Source organism: Bos taurus, chromosome 11, assembly GCF_002263795.3.
Source record: "Bos taurus isolate L1 Dominette 01449 registration number 42190680 breed Hereford chromosome 11, ARS-UCD2.0, whole genome shotgun sequence".
NCBI lineage: Eukaryota > Metazoa > Chordata > Mammalia > Artiodactyla > Bovidae > Bos > Bos taurus.
Window position 1 is genome coordinate 29,616,517 of NC_037338.1, and position 14,403 is coordinate 29,630,919.

Sequence of the window (14,403 nt, forward strand, 5' to 3'; positions counted from 1 at the left end):
GAAACACAGTGACTCATGCTAAGTGGGGACGATGCTCTGATGAAACAGTAGTCTTAGTTTGCACTTTAGAATTCAGATCCACAGTGAGATGAGGTTCATAAACTCCCAGGGGTCAGGGGGTGGCCCAAAAGACCCCAAAGAATTTGTATTCAGGTTTGTATCTGCATTAGCTCCTAATGAAAGCCAATACGGTATTGGCTATAACTACCAGAGGGTTCCTAATGGGATTTACTTATGTTACAGAATCAACAGTAGGTTCAATCTGCCCCCAGTCAGACAGGAATAGATAAACGCAGAAGTGCAGAATTGCTTCATCCAAGTCTGGCTCCAAATTGTGAAATGTCTCAGTCTGAGGTGTTGCCCAAGCAACCCTTGAAACAAGCTTGCCAAGCTGCCTGGCTAGATCCAGAAGATGGAGATGACATTCGTGGAAAGGGAAATTCTGTTCACCCAGAAGTGAAGACAGCAGGTAGACAGACCCAGTCAGCCGATCAGGTACAGTGAGAAACCATTTGAATTGAAAAAAAAAAAAAAAAAATGCAAATCATAACTAAATTACTGGAGGGAGGACACAGCAGAACAGGAAATGTGCATGCAGATAAGTGAAGCCTCCATTAATGGTTTCCCTGCACTTATCAGAAGGGGTTTCAATTAACCTGATGAAGACCAAGGCAATCACAGTAGGAAGAAGGATGGATTTAGGATTAATCTCCTGTTGTTTCCTACAGTAATTTATGAGGGAAATGCTTCTGATGAGCCAAGCTGGGATGAACCCCAAGTTGATTAGATTTTTTTAAAAAAGAACCACGTTAAAAACATTGATTCCCAAACCTAGCTACACGTTAGATTCATTTCGGGATCTTTATAAATTTCCAAAGCCCAAACCATATCACAGCTCAGTGACATCATGATCTCTAGGGGGTGGGACACAGGCATTAGTATTTTCTGAAGCTCCCCTTGAGTCTAAGGTGTAGACAAGCTTGCAAACCAGTCTGATGGACATATACATACACTGTGGAGATTGTTAGGAAGTGGCCTGTTGGGTTAAAGGAAAGAAATACAGTCCTTAAGAATGACAAGAAAATAGCCTGCCTTAAAACAGAACAGGAGGCATGTCTCTCATTTCCTTTATTTGTCATTTTAAAAAATGTGTTAGTGTCCAAGAGGAATGGGTGAAGAGACAGAGCCACATTCAAAACAGAGAAATGGGCCCAAGATGGCGATGGAAGAGAATCCTGAATGCGCCTCCTCCCACGAACACACTGAACCTACAGCTACATATGGAAGAACTTCCTCTGAGTGACTCCTACGCAGCTGGCAAATGAGAGGAGGTGCACATGGAATGAAGCTGGTGTCACTGCAACAGGAAAATGCCTAGAGTGTTTCACCTCTAAAGATGAGCAGGAATTTCCTGGTTACGACAGCACTGTGGACCAGGAAAGGGAGCTGTGTGGATCCAACACGGGCACTGTCTTGCCTAGATATAATCTTTCCAAGTTCAACATCATCCAGCTCTTAAAAACGGGAAATGAATCTGTTTGCTCCATTTTAATTCTGTCAGTGGCATCTTGTGGTTAAGAGCACAAACTCTGGACTGATGGATGTGGTCTCAGGTAAGGAACATTCCACACATCACAGACACTCTCCGCATCCCCACACCACAAATAATATGTCACAGAATCAACCTAAGTCTAATGATCCCTTCAGAAGAAACAGGGCAAGATTTTTGAATTGATAAATTCTCTTTCTGAGGTTCAAGTTGTAAAAACCATATAATCTTGGAGCTTTCTGAGAAACACATTTTCTACCATGTGTAGAGGTCAAAACAGTAAATCAACTCAAAGAAAGACATGGAGATTACAGCCTTAATTTCACTGCCTTTCCCATAACACATGATCCATGAGGCAATGAATCTCAGCCAAAAGTTATACCCAGAAGCAGAAACTGTTACCTGGTAAAACAGACTAAGATAAAGATGTGTTTTTAGTGTGGATTCATCTTACCTTGGCTCCTATTTGCATATAATAGCATTCCTCAACATATTACTCTTCTTCAAGAAAAAGTGAAAAAAGTATGCTTAACACATAGAAGTGGCTGCTGATCTTCAACCAACTTGGAACGTTGGAAAGTTTTTCAGAATGCAAGTCTCAGCTCCTGCACTCAGCCAGTTGTGAGGACCACAGCATTTCCCCTTATGTCAACACTGGATGTGTTGAGAGTAGTTGAAGAATTGGTGAATGTTACATGTGGAAATCTGGGTGTTCAGCCACTCAGGACAGTATCTGAAGGGAGAGGTTCAGCCTGCAGGCTTTGTTACCTAGCCTTCTGCCATTGCTCATAGGGAAGGAAGATGGCGGTGGATTCTGAGGAAGCTTCCCTCATGGAGCCAATGCAGGAGAAGCAATGCAGTTGCTATGGTTGGGACACAGAACTTGGGCCATTTTCCCCATCTCCTAGACAGAAGCAGAGTCTTAATCTGGGAAGGAAGGGTAATAGAGAGTATCACTCTTGAGGTACTGGGGAAGGGGAACACACACACACACACACACACACACACACACACACACACACTTCTATTCTCAGGGGAGAGGCAGAAACATGTACAAGGGGAACTACAGCGACAGGCAAGGCCTAGAGCACTGAACAGGCCACACCGTGACCCCAGCAACACAGGGCCTTCCCAAGCCTGAAGATTAACCAGATCCTCAGAAACTACTCCCCTGCTCCCCACCACCGGGCCACTGAGCATCAGTTATAAGCAGCAGGGGGACGCTGCCAGGAGAGCTGGAAGAGAGACTCTTAATAAACTGAAGTACAGAATGGGGCCAAGAGCTAAAACAAATTCAAAGACACACGAATTAAAACCTTTTAGAAAACCAGCCTCTCCCTAAACATAAGACATCTCTCTGTGTCTTGAAGTCTGTGGTATGCTCAGGGTAACCATAGCAATAACAAACCTCCAAGGCAGCCTAACTCATGAGGCGTTAACAAAAAACCAACACTGAAGTCCTAGCAGAAGAAAAGGCGTAACCCTTTCCAAACGACTTTCCTCAGTCTCCACCTACCAACACTATCTGTCTAACATGCAAGCAAAAAACTGCAAGGTAGAGCCCCAGGGTTGCCTTCGCTGTCGTGCAGCCGTGGTGTTGGGGAGGACCGCTCACCATGCCCAGAAGAGCCCAGCCCTTTCCTGCATGTTTACCCAGGCTTCCACCTTACATTTAGTTGTCCTGTCTCCTTACAGAGCTGGAACTGTGGTGAATTTTCCAAGGCATCCGTCCTATCCCAGCATACCCTCTGAGACACCCCAAGCCACAGAGGAGTCTGCAGAGGGCCCCAGCTCTCAGGGGCTCTCTAGGTTTTTAATACAGTCATAATATATCTTAAAATAAAAGAGAAAAAAAACTAGAGTTAAATCCAAGTAATATTAAGTGAGGACCTTGAACTTGATGTCTGAGAGTGGGATAGAAATCAAGAGAGTTCACTGCCACTTTAGATACAGCAATTTCTATATTTTTGCCTCATAGAATGTTCACATCCATGACCTAATTTTAGCTGGTGTCTCTGTGAAGTAGGCAGAGAAAGTATTATTTTTCTCTCCCACTTCCACAGATGGGAAAACAGATCAAGAGCATCTCATGATTTACTCAGCATTGCAGAGCGAAGTGAGTACAGGAATAGGACCGGAATTTGGTTCCGCAAAACTCCCTGTTGAGTGTCCTTTTCGCCATGCCATTTTACCTTGCTGCCCTCGAAAAGCTCTGTGAGAGTGGGAAAGTTTAGAGTGATCACCAAATCAAGAAAACATGACACTTGGAGAGCTGAACAAAAGAGCTCTGCTATTGAGGGGAAAAAATCTAGAACAGATGCCAAGAGTCACATCAAAGTGGTAGCAAAGCGCTGGACACCCTGCCCTTGGGGATGTTTCATGAATATTAGATGAGGTTAATATATTCGATTTGCCTCCAAGTGTACATTGGGTTGGTGGGCAAAGCCAATGTCAGTGAGGACACAAGAACAGATTTTTATGAGAAAAAAAGATGGAAGTGGTTTTATAGATATTTTCTTCTGACCTACAGTGTGAAGGCCCCTCTTCAGTCAAGTAGACGGTGAGAGTAGCCATGAATGGTTGCTGCCCTGGATTCTATTATGTGCAAGAAATAGAAATTCACCAAAGTTGGCTCACCCGTGTTAGGATGGAAGGTGATTTACAGACCCTAGGGGCAAAAATGCCTCAGGCCCCAGGAAAACTCAGAACTGGGAACTTGTAACTGTCAGAAACTCAGGGGATATGTGTTCTCCCCAGCTTTTATTTCTGTTTCTCTCTGAGTATTTGTGTCCATTCTTTTTCCCTAGGGAGTTCCCTCTGCTACTCTGTCCACATGTAGGATCAAAGACAGGCCCCCACAGCTCCTAAAGTTCATATCTCAGCCATATGAACCCAGTCTCTCTCCCCTCCATCCCTCTTTCTCAAACGAAGCTCCCATGGAAGGAACTCTTTTGGGCCAGATCGGCTCAGAAATTCCTGACCCAATCAACTGTGACCAGGAGTCAAGGTCCCATTAGACGTAAACAGCTGTTGGGAGTTACTCTCTACAGCTGACAATAAGGCATCTGTAGATAGGAATCATTTAAGCTGAGCATGTACTTTGAAATATATCTAACACTCATCCCCACTAGGATGGCTATGCTAAAAAAAAAAAAGGAAAATATAAAATGTTAGCAAGAATGTAGAGAAATTGGAATCCTCATATAATGTAAATGCTATATGAATATAAATGTAAAATGATGCAATTGCTAAGGAAAACAGTTTGATGGTTCCTCACCAGATTGAACATAGAGAAGGAAATGGCAACCCACTCTAGTATTCTTGCCTGGAAAATCCCATGGACAGAGGATCCTGGAAGGCTACAGTCCATGGGGTTGCAAGAGAGTCAAACACGACTGAGTGACTGTATAACAACAACAACAACAGCAATAGATTAAACATAGAATTATTATATGACTCAACAATTCAACTTCTAGCTACATACCCCCAAAGAATTCAAAACAAGTGTTCAAACAAAAACTCATTCACAAATTTTCATGGCAGCACAATTCACAAGAGCTAAAAGGTGAAAACAACCCAAATGTCCATTAGTTGATGAGTAGCTAGACAATGTAGTATAGCTGTTTAGTCACACAATGGAATACTACTTGCCCATAAAAAAGAAATGAAGTGGTACATGTTACACCAGGAATGAACCTGAAAGCCATTATGCTAAGTGAAATAAACCAGATATAAAAGACCACATATTGTATGATTTCTATTATATGAAATATCCAGACCAGGCAAATCCACAGAGACAAAGCAAATTAGTGGTGCCCAGAAGCTAGGGGAGACAGGAATAAAGAATGACTGCTTCATTCTTCATTGGGTATAGGGTCTCCTTTTGAAGGTGATAAAAATGTTCTGAAGCTAGAAAGTGGAGAAGGCTGCACAGCATTGTGAAGGCACTAAATGTCATTGAGTTGTACACTTCAATTCTTTATTTTATATGTGTTTTACCACAATTAAAATATTTTTATATAAATATACACACACACACATATATATATAAAACTTCCCTGGTGGCTCAGATGGTAAAGTGTCTGCCTACAGTGCGGGAGACCTGGGTTTGATCCCTGGGTCAGGAAGATCCTCTGGAGAAGGAAATGGCAACCCACTCCAGTACTCTTGCCTGGAAAATCCCATGCTTGGAGGAGCCTAGTAGGCTACAGTCCATGGGGTCGCAGAGTCGGAAATGACTGAGCGACTTCACTTCACTTCACTTCACTTCATATATATATATATATATAATCACCTGACTATGCTCTGAGAAGACCAATCACATCTACTACCCTGGAATAGTCTAGCTGAGACTAGTAACTAATACATTAACTCATTTGCTCATTTAGTAAACATGAATGAATTGAGCAAGCTGTGCCAGGCATATAGGAGCTAAGAGGCCCAGTCCCCAACATCAAGGAGCTGACAGGTTACTGGAGCAGATACAAAGAGATAGATAATTTCAGTAAAGTGTGATAAGTGCTAAGACTAAGACACCCTCGCAGTATTTTGAGAATCTGGATGAGGTGTGATCATGCAAGACTGACTTACAGATGAGGCCACACCTGAGTTGATCCCTAAGAGATGAACAGGAACTGTCCTGGTGAGATTGCAGGAAGGAGAATGGGCATCCCAGACTGAGGACAGAAATGCACTAAGGTGCACAACCAGACAGAAGGCGGCCAGCGGAGGAGCAGGTAAGCCAGTGGCAGGAGAGCCCCAGGGAGAAGCAGAGTGTAAGGTGGGAACGGGTGGGGGGCGGGGAGCAGGAGAACCAAGTGTTCACAGAGGTGACAATCGAGGGAGAGAAGAGAAAGGAGTCAGAAGTGTCTCAACTTCAGCACAGTCAAAGAATAGGACTGAAAGTGACCATGGATCTGACGATGTGTCCCCTGCACACTCTTTTGGTCATGGTGAGTACGGCCCCACTGAGCATACCATGAGGTTTGGCTTGGGAAGGAGGTCTAACATGGATGGAGAGGGAACATATTTATGTACTCAGGAGAAAGACAAGATGAGCGAGAGAAACGGAAGCTAGAGGAGATAGAGAACCCATGACGCCTCTCAGAAGGCTGAGGCGCTCTCAGAAGGGGTTCCCTTTAGCCGGAAAAGAGAGTCCCACAGCCTCTCAGATGCAGGGAGGCAGGGAGGGTGAAGCAGGACGGGGGAGGGGCAGACATAAGGATAAGGGAATTCCTACCTATGGCCTCTATTTTTTCAGCAAAGCTCAAGGAGTGGGAAATGCTAAGAAGAACCACTATGGGGAAAGGACAAGTTTGCTGGCAGGGACTTCAAATGGGTTTCCAGGCTGCTTGGTGGCCCCATGGTGACGGCAGATGACTCTGTAGTAATGCCAGTCTGCGTGGGCTGCGGATTTTCTCCAGCACAGCTCTGGAGCCCAGGAGCCCAGATGTCACAAAGAAAGAGCTGGCCTGAGCAGGCTAGGGGACAGCCAGACAGGGGCAGCAGGACCCGCAGAGGAGAGGGAGGGTTCAGGCAAAGGAGCATGATGACAGGGCTCCTGAAGCTTAGGCTAAATTCAGAAGGAAATGAGGAAGTCGGGGGTGGGGTTCTGATTCAATGACAGAACATGGCAAGGGAAAGAGACTGTAGGTTTTATGGAGATTGTAAACCCAGAATACTGGGAGGTAGGAGTGGGCAGGCTGAAAGGTGGGAGGCTCTGATAGGAGTGGCCTGGAGAACAATTCAAGGCAATATGTAATCAAGGGCTAAGTAGGATGATATGAAACGTAAGTGGGCTGGGACTTCAAATGCAGGGCTCAGTGTGGATGGGGGAGAAATCCAGTGCGATTTGCTGTGTTAACATTTAGAGCCTGCAAGTCACCCCCAGTAGGGAATTCAACAGTATCCTGAAGCCTAGAAGGCACTGGGTATATCAAACCAGAGATCCAGTTCCTTTCATCTCATCAGAGGTGGAAAATGAACAATAGGAGAGACTATGAAAATATCCTCAATTCTCCCTAAGAAATGCTGCTGTGGTGCCCTGAAATGGACCTTGCCTGTTCGATTCACTCCCTGCTTCAAGCCTCCTTTAACACCATGTCCACACTCCCCCTCCTCAGCTGGTCTGGAAATTTCAAGAAGCCTAATGCACGTTGCGCACTTCCACAAGATAAGGCCATGAAGTAATGTGAAAGGTTTGGGGGAAGGGGGAGGGGAAAAATCATCAAGGTTGTCTTTGATGAAGACAAGGTTTACAGCATTCACTCTAGTCCACAGGAGCCTGGAGCCAGAGAGGTGAAGTCCTGGCCTGAAGTAGCGCAGCCAGTGAGCAGCAGAGGCCAGACCCGGCTATACTCTTTCCTCAAATTAACCCAGAAGGAACCAGCTGACTTCCTTTCCTGCCCACTCCCTGGTCAGTCAAAACCAGAGCCTCTGTTTCCTTCTCCTCTTAAACTCTATGCTGGAATTGAGTATAAGTATCTGTGGGGCTTTTTTCCAGTACCCATTTCCCCTTCTTTCTTTTGATCTCAACACCTAATTTGACTCTTGTGAAGTACATTTCCCTACCCTCTCCCCACCCACCCCTCCATCCGGTGGCTATCTAGCATTAACCACGTGGCCCAGTGTAGTCCTACTTGCTCTTCCACTGAAATCTGAAACCTGAATCAAGACTGCTAGAGCTATTCATATCATGAACAGGGCCTTACCTGAAGGTTAATTTCTGGTTCTAAGATCCCAGACTCATCCTTTCAGAACCCAGTTCTAAAGTTGTTCCTTGTGGTCTGCATATTCTTCCAGAAAAATCCCCATTTGTAACTTTGTGTGAGTGGGATTTGATGCTTGCTGTCCTGAGATCCTGCAGGTCCAATATCTGCCATTAAATGAAAACAGAGTTTAGACCAAGTTAGGACCACGTGGTGTCACAGAGTCCACCTGTCAGCAAATCCTCCCAGCACTGCCTTCGAAGCACGTCTGTAACCGGAACAATGCCTCTAACCACCATCGTTCCCACCACTCTGGTCCAGCCACCAAGGTCTTCGGCCCAGACTATAGCAGCAGCGTCTTTGTTGGGGGCACCACTTCCACTTGCGCCCCTAGAGTCTGTTCTCCAAGCAGCAGCCAGGCAGGGGGATGCTGTGATAGGGTAGGCTGGACCACATCACTCCTCTGCTCATGTCCTCCCAACAGCTCCCTCACTACCACTCAGTAAAGTGAAAGCATTACCCATGACCTTCACACGGTCTGGCCCCATCCCTCCGCCACCTTCCCTGCTCCTCCCCATTCTGACTCCTCTGCCCCCGCTACACAGACATCCTCGCTGCTGCTCCAATACCCAGGGCACACCACTCTCACTTCAGGGCCCCTGACCATGCCGTCTCCCACATGGAAATGTAAGAAAGCTGGAAAGTAAGCTCCACGAGGGGAAGGACTTTTGTCTATTCTTTGCTCTATCAACACCTGGCAGAGTGTAGGGCACAAAACAGGTGTGAACTGGGCAGCCCAGTGCTTCGACCTCCTTTCTCTTCACTGCCACTTTCAATCTGGAGGTTTGTCAGACTTTGGGTGGATGGGTTTTTTTCCCTGACTGCAGCCATGAGAACCAGAATCACTTAAAAAAAAATAGACTATTTTTCACAGCAGTTTTAGTCTCACAGCAAGATTGAGAGGATACATCTATCGTTGTACAGAGGGAAATATCCCATATACCCCCACACATGCACAGCCTTCCCCATCATCAACATCCACCACCAGAATGGAACAGCAGTCACAACTGGTGATTGTATATCAATACATCATTATCACCCAAAGTGGATAGCTAACATTAGAGATCATTCTTGGTGTTGTACATTCTATGGGTTGAGACCAATGTATTGTACAATGGCATGTCTCTACTATTATGGTATCATACAGAAATAGCTTCATTGGCCTAAAAATTTTCTGTGCTCCACCGAATCATCCCTCCCTCCTTAGACCGTGGCAACTATTGATCTTTTTTATTTTCTTCATAGTTGTGCTTTTTGCAGAATGCCATATAGTTGGAATCATACAGTATATAGACTTTTCAGATGGGCTTCTTTCACTTAGTAATATGCATTTCAGGCTCCTCTATATCTCTTCATGGCCTGGAAGCCCATTTCTCTTTAGTACTGAAAAATATTTCATTGTGGGCTTCCCAGGTGGCTCAGAGGTACAGAATCCACCTGCCAAGCAGGAGACATGGGTTGGATCTTGGGTAGGGAAGATCCCTTGGAGGAGGAAATGGCAACCCACTCCAGTATTCTTGCCTGGGAAATCTCATGGACAGAGGAGCCTGCCAGGCTACAGTCTGTGGAGTCACAAACTGTTGGACACAACTTAGTGACTAAACAACAACAATATTCCATTGTATGATGTACTAGCTTATCTAGTCACCTACTGGAGGACATCTTAGTTGCTTCCAAATTTGGGCAATTATAAATAAAGTTGATGTAAACATCAAGCACAGGTTTTCGCATAAACATAAGCTTTCAAATCCTTTGAGTAAATACCAAGGCATGCAATTGCTAGATCATATGGTAACAGTATGTTTACTTTCATAAGAAATTGTCAAACTGTCTTCCAAAGTGGTTGTAACATTTTACGCTGTCATCAGCAATGAGTGAAAGTTTCTGTTGTCTCATAGCCTCACCAACATTTCATGTTGCTACTGTTTTGGATTTTGGCTATTTAATAGACGGGTAAACAATCACTTTTTATATTTGTTTCTAGAAGTAAAACTCAAAGGCTACTGAAGTATATACACCAAAAAACAATACTTTTAAAATCAAAGAGAAACGAACAGAAATAAAAGTGCATAAACGTATAAATATATCTTTCTAAACCGATGAAAGCCCAAAAGTGTGGCCTTTGTGGGATCAGGGTTCTCTGGGGAGCAGGGCTGTTAGAGAGAGATTGCCTTACACAAATTCCCCAGAACACTTTCTTGGAAATGTTTCACTTTGCTTCAATGCTGCCTAGCACTGGAGAAATCTACAAGCTTTCTAATTGCCCTTGAAGATGGTTGCTTCCTGGAACTACTTTATAAGTTATGAAAACAGACAACCAGGATATTTTTATCTATCCCATGGCAGGCACCTGAGAGACAGCTGCCCCAGCTGCAAACCCATTGAAAGACCTTCAGGTCCCTATTACCAAATAATTCTGGCAATTTTCAGGGTCCCTAAGGGACAACATACATCTTTAGCTTGTCCAACTTGTGGTCCACTCTGACCCCAGGTTAGTAGCTGTCCTTGACCAGTACTTGCCAGCCTTGCCCACATAGTTTAAAATGGTCTCTATGCATGGTGTCAGTATTTGAATCAAATCAAACCCACAAGGCTTCAATGTACCACTTTATTACATGGCCAACAATATTTTGCTTGTGGAATCAAAACAGTGATTATGAAAGAAAAGAAGAGTTACTGATTCTATTAAATATTACAGCATATAATACAATAACATGCAGTATTAATATATTTATACACTGGGGTCCCCAGCGTTGAAGGATGTGAGTCTGGAGTGAAATGGCCAGAAACTTCTCTGAGATAGGTTTTTCTCTTGCCCCAGCAACCACCACAGAGGTTCCCCTAGACTCAGAGACTGCCTTCTCCCTCAATCAAGGTGCTTCTCAAAAACAAAAATGAAAACACAGAATTCTCGAGAGCTCTTTATGACATCCTCTTTCATGTCCACTCAAGCAGTTTTGTTTTTTTTTTTTTAAGTCAGAAAGTTCCCTATTGGCTTATGAAAGCTCCCTTTGAAACTCCTTAATTCTATTGCAGATGGGTGATTTAAGCAGGGCCTGCAAAGTTTATCTTCAGTGACAACCCAATGAGTTGTGAGGGAGAGTGGCTTAACAGATTACAACAAAGGTAAATGACCTCCCAAACCCACTCAGGTGATAGATGTGGGGCGAGGATTTAAATCCAAATGTATCTGACTCCAAAGATGTGTTTTTCTTATAACATCATTTGGATTTCAAACACAAAAGCCTCAGTTTAATCTGCCTACCAGTGAGTCTGATCAGAAACTTGGGCACACAGGGAAGTATGTCCTAAAATGCCTCTTTCTTCATACTTTTCTTTATTTTATTGCAGTATAGTTGATTTACAATTATTATATAGGTTTCAGGTGTACAACATAGTGATTCAGCATTTTTAAAGATTATAATCCATTTACAGTCACTATAAACTATTGGCTATGTGCATTGTGCTGTGCAATACATTCTTGTAGCTTATTTATTTTATACATAGTGGTTTGTACTTCTTAGTCTCCTTCCCTTGTCTTGCTCCTCCTCTCTTCCCTCTCTGCACTGCTAACCACTAGTTTGTTCTCTGTATCTATGAGTATGTTTCTCTTTTGTCTTTTTGTTACTAGTTTTATTTTTTAGATTCCATGTGTGATATTATATAGTATTTGTCTTTCTCTGCTTGACTAAGCATACTTTCCTCCAAATCTATCCATGTAGTTGCAAATGGCAAATTTTCATTCTTTTTAATGGTTGAGTAGTAGTCCATTGTGTGTGTGTGTGTGTGTGTACCACATCCTCCTTATCCATTCATCTATTGATGGACACTTAGATTGCTTGCATATCTTGGCACTTGTAAATAAACACTGGGAAGCATATATCTTTTCAACACTGAGATGCATATATCTTTTGAATTCATGTTTTCATTTTCTTGGGATATATACCCAGGATTGGAATTTCTGGATCATACAGTAGTTCTATTCTTAGTTTTTTGATGAACCACCATACTATTTTCCACAGTGGCCGTACCAACTGACATTCCCACCAACAGTGTACAAGTTCCCTTTAATCCATATCTTCCCCAACAGTTGTTACTTGTGGTCTTTTTGATGATAGTCACTCTGATAGGTGTGAGGTGATATATCATTGTGCTTTTGATTTGCATTTTTCTGGTGATTACTGATGCTGAGCATCTTTTCATGTGTCTGCTGACCATCTGTATATTTTCTTCAGGGAAATGTCTGTTTAGGTCTTCTACCCATTTTTTAAATTAGATTGTTTGCAGGATTTTTTTTTTTTATGTTGAGTTGTATGAGCTGTTTATGCTTTGGATATTAACTCCCTAATGATTATATTGTTTATAAAATGCTTCATTTTTAATTAGATTTTACTTACCGTGAAAAACTTTTCTATCAGTTTTCTCACCCTTACCACTTCCCAGAGCAGTGAAGGTTACCTCTCCCTGCTTGTACTCACAGCACTTATTGTTGGGGAAGTGATAGCCTGAGAAGAGATGAAGTCCCTAACATCCCAGAATGTCAGAGTCAACCTCCAGCATAAGCCTCTTTGATCTGCCTCTGCTCACAAGCAAGTTGGAAAAGAGCACTGGTCTAATTTTTCCAGGACAAGACCCACGGCCAGGTGGCAAATGAATACATGGTGATGCTAATTCATGCCTACTTCCTTCCTTCATTCTATGACCTCAATCACATCCAGCTACTCTCTGTCCACAAGCAAAGCAGGCTGTGTGCATCTCCAGGGAAGTGGACCATGTGATTTCCTGCCGGAGGTGGTCCCCACCCCTGGGTTGGGACTTTTGTCAATGGGGTCGTCCCTGAATGAACCAGGTAGGACAACACTAAAATAAAACTCTTTCTTCACATCTGACCACTTCCCAGACTAGAGCTGTTGGCTCACAAAGACAAGAGCCTAAGCATGGCTAGTGGCTGGAGAAACGACTCAGAGCCCAGCGCCCACGCAAGACATGTTCTTTCATGGCGTCTGCCTTTCCAGCCTGTTAGGAATGGAGAGATATTTGTGCTAAGATACAGCCTCCCTCAAATGCTCCCCTGAACATATGCTGACGACAGGTATTCCTTATTCCTTGTGGAAAATGTTTCTGCCACATAATAAAGCCTTACCTTTGATTTGGATGTTCTATGCAGTGTCTCCTTTTAACTGAATTCAAAACAAAATCCTTCCAGAAGTCCCTCTTGCAGACTCTTCCATGAACAGTCTGGGAGGCAAGCTGCACAGTCACTGCTGAGATCAACATCCCCTGGATCCACCCTGAGGGATACAGAGTGATGTCTCTCCACAAACTTGAGCCACTGTCCCTGTCTTCCAGGTTAGTAAAGAAGCCTAAACGATATAGGGAATTCATCCTCAAGGTTTTCCCCAGTTTTGTTCATCAGGCATGATGGCTGATTAGACAAAAATCACCACTGTGGTCCCTCTGCCTCTAAATCACGTAAGGTCAGAAGGACTCCATAGTGCTATCCTTGAATAGTTAAGTTTAATAAGGTTTTCTTTCCTTATGGGAGAATGGCTCTGCATTCCCCTTGTTCAGTTTTATCCATCAATATTTTCTGCAATATCTTGTTTTTGGTTTTAATGGGCCCTCAATGACCAGTGGGGTCTTCCCAGAGGGTGCTAGTGGTAAAGAACTTGCCTACCGTTGCAGGAGATGTAAGAGATGCAGGTTCAATGCCTGGGTCTGGAAGATGCCCTGCAGGAGGGCATTGCAACCCACTTCAGTACTCTTGCCTGGAGAATCCCATGGACAGAAGAGTCTGGTGGCCTACAGTTCATGGGGTTGAGAAGAGTTGGACACAACTGAAGTGACTTAGCAAGCATGCATGCAATGACCAGGGAAGTCTTGAGAAGACCTGGTAGTTATGTTATTGCTATGAGGGTTGGATCTCTAGACTCCTATATCAGGGTTTCCTGAATAACTAGGAAAGTTATGAAAGGCTGGGAAAGTCCGCTCTCTGGGCCCTGAGCTGGGCCCATCTGCAGCCCTCACCCTCCAGGACTCTGATGGTGCCAGGACTGTGGGCAACAGCAGGACCCAGGTGCTGGGCAC

General features: G+C 43.9%; 1 long non-coding RNA gene across 1 annotated transcript in view; it reads right to left on the reverse strand.

The window, feature by feature from the left end:
• Nucleotides 1–566: 566 nt before the first annotated feature.
• The window catches only part of LOC132346568 (uncharacterized), a 39,151-nt gene continuing 25,314 nt past the window's right edge, over nucleotides 567–14,403 (reverse strand). The window contains exons 2-3 of the long non-coding RNA XR_009496418.1: nucleotides 8,260–8,423; nucleotides 567–2,476 (exon numbers count right to left, since the gene is read on the reverse strand). This is a non-coding gene — a long non-coding RNA (uncharacterized lncRNA). The remainder of the gene's footprint in view (nucleotides 2,477–8,259; nucleotides 8,424–14,403) is intronic.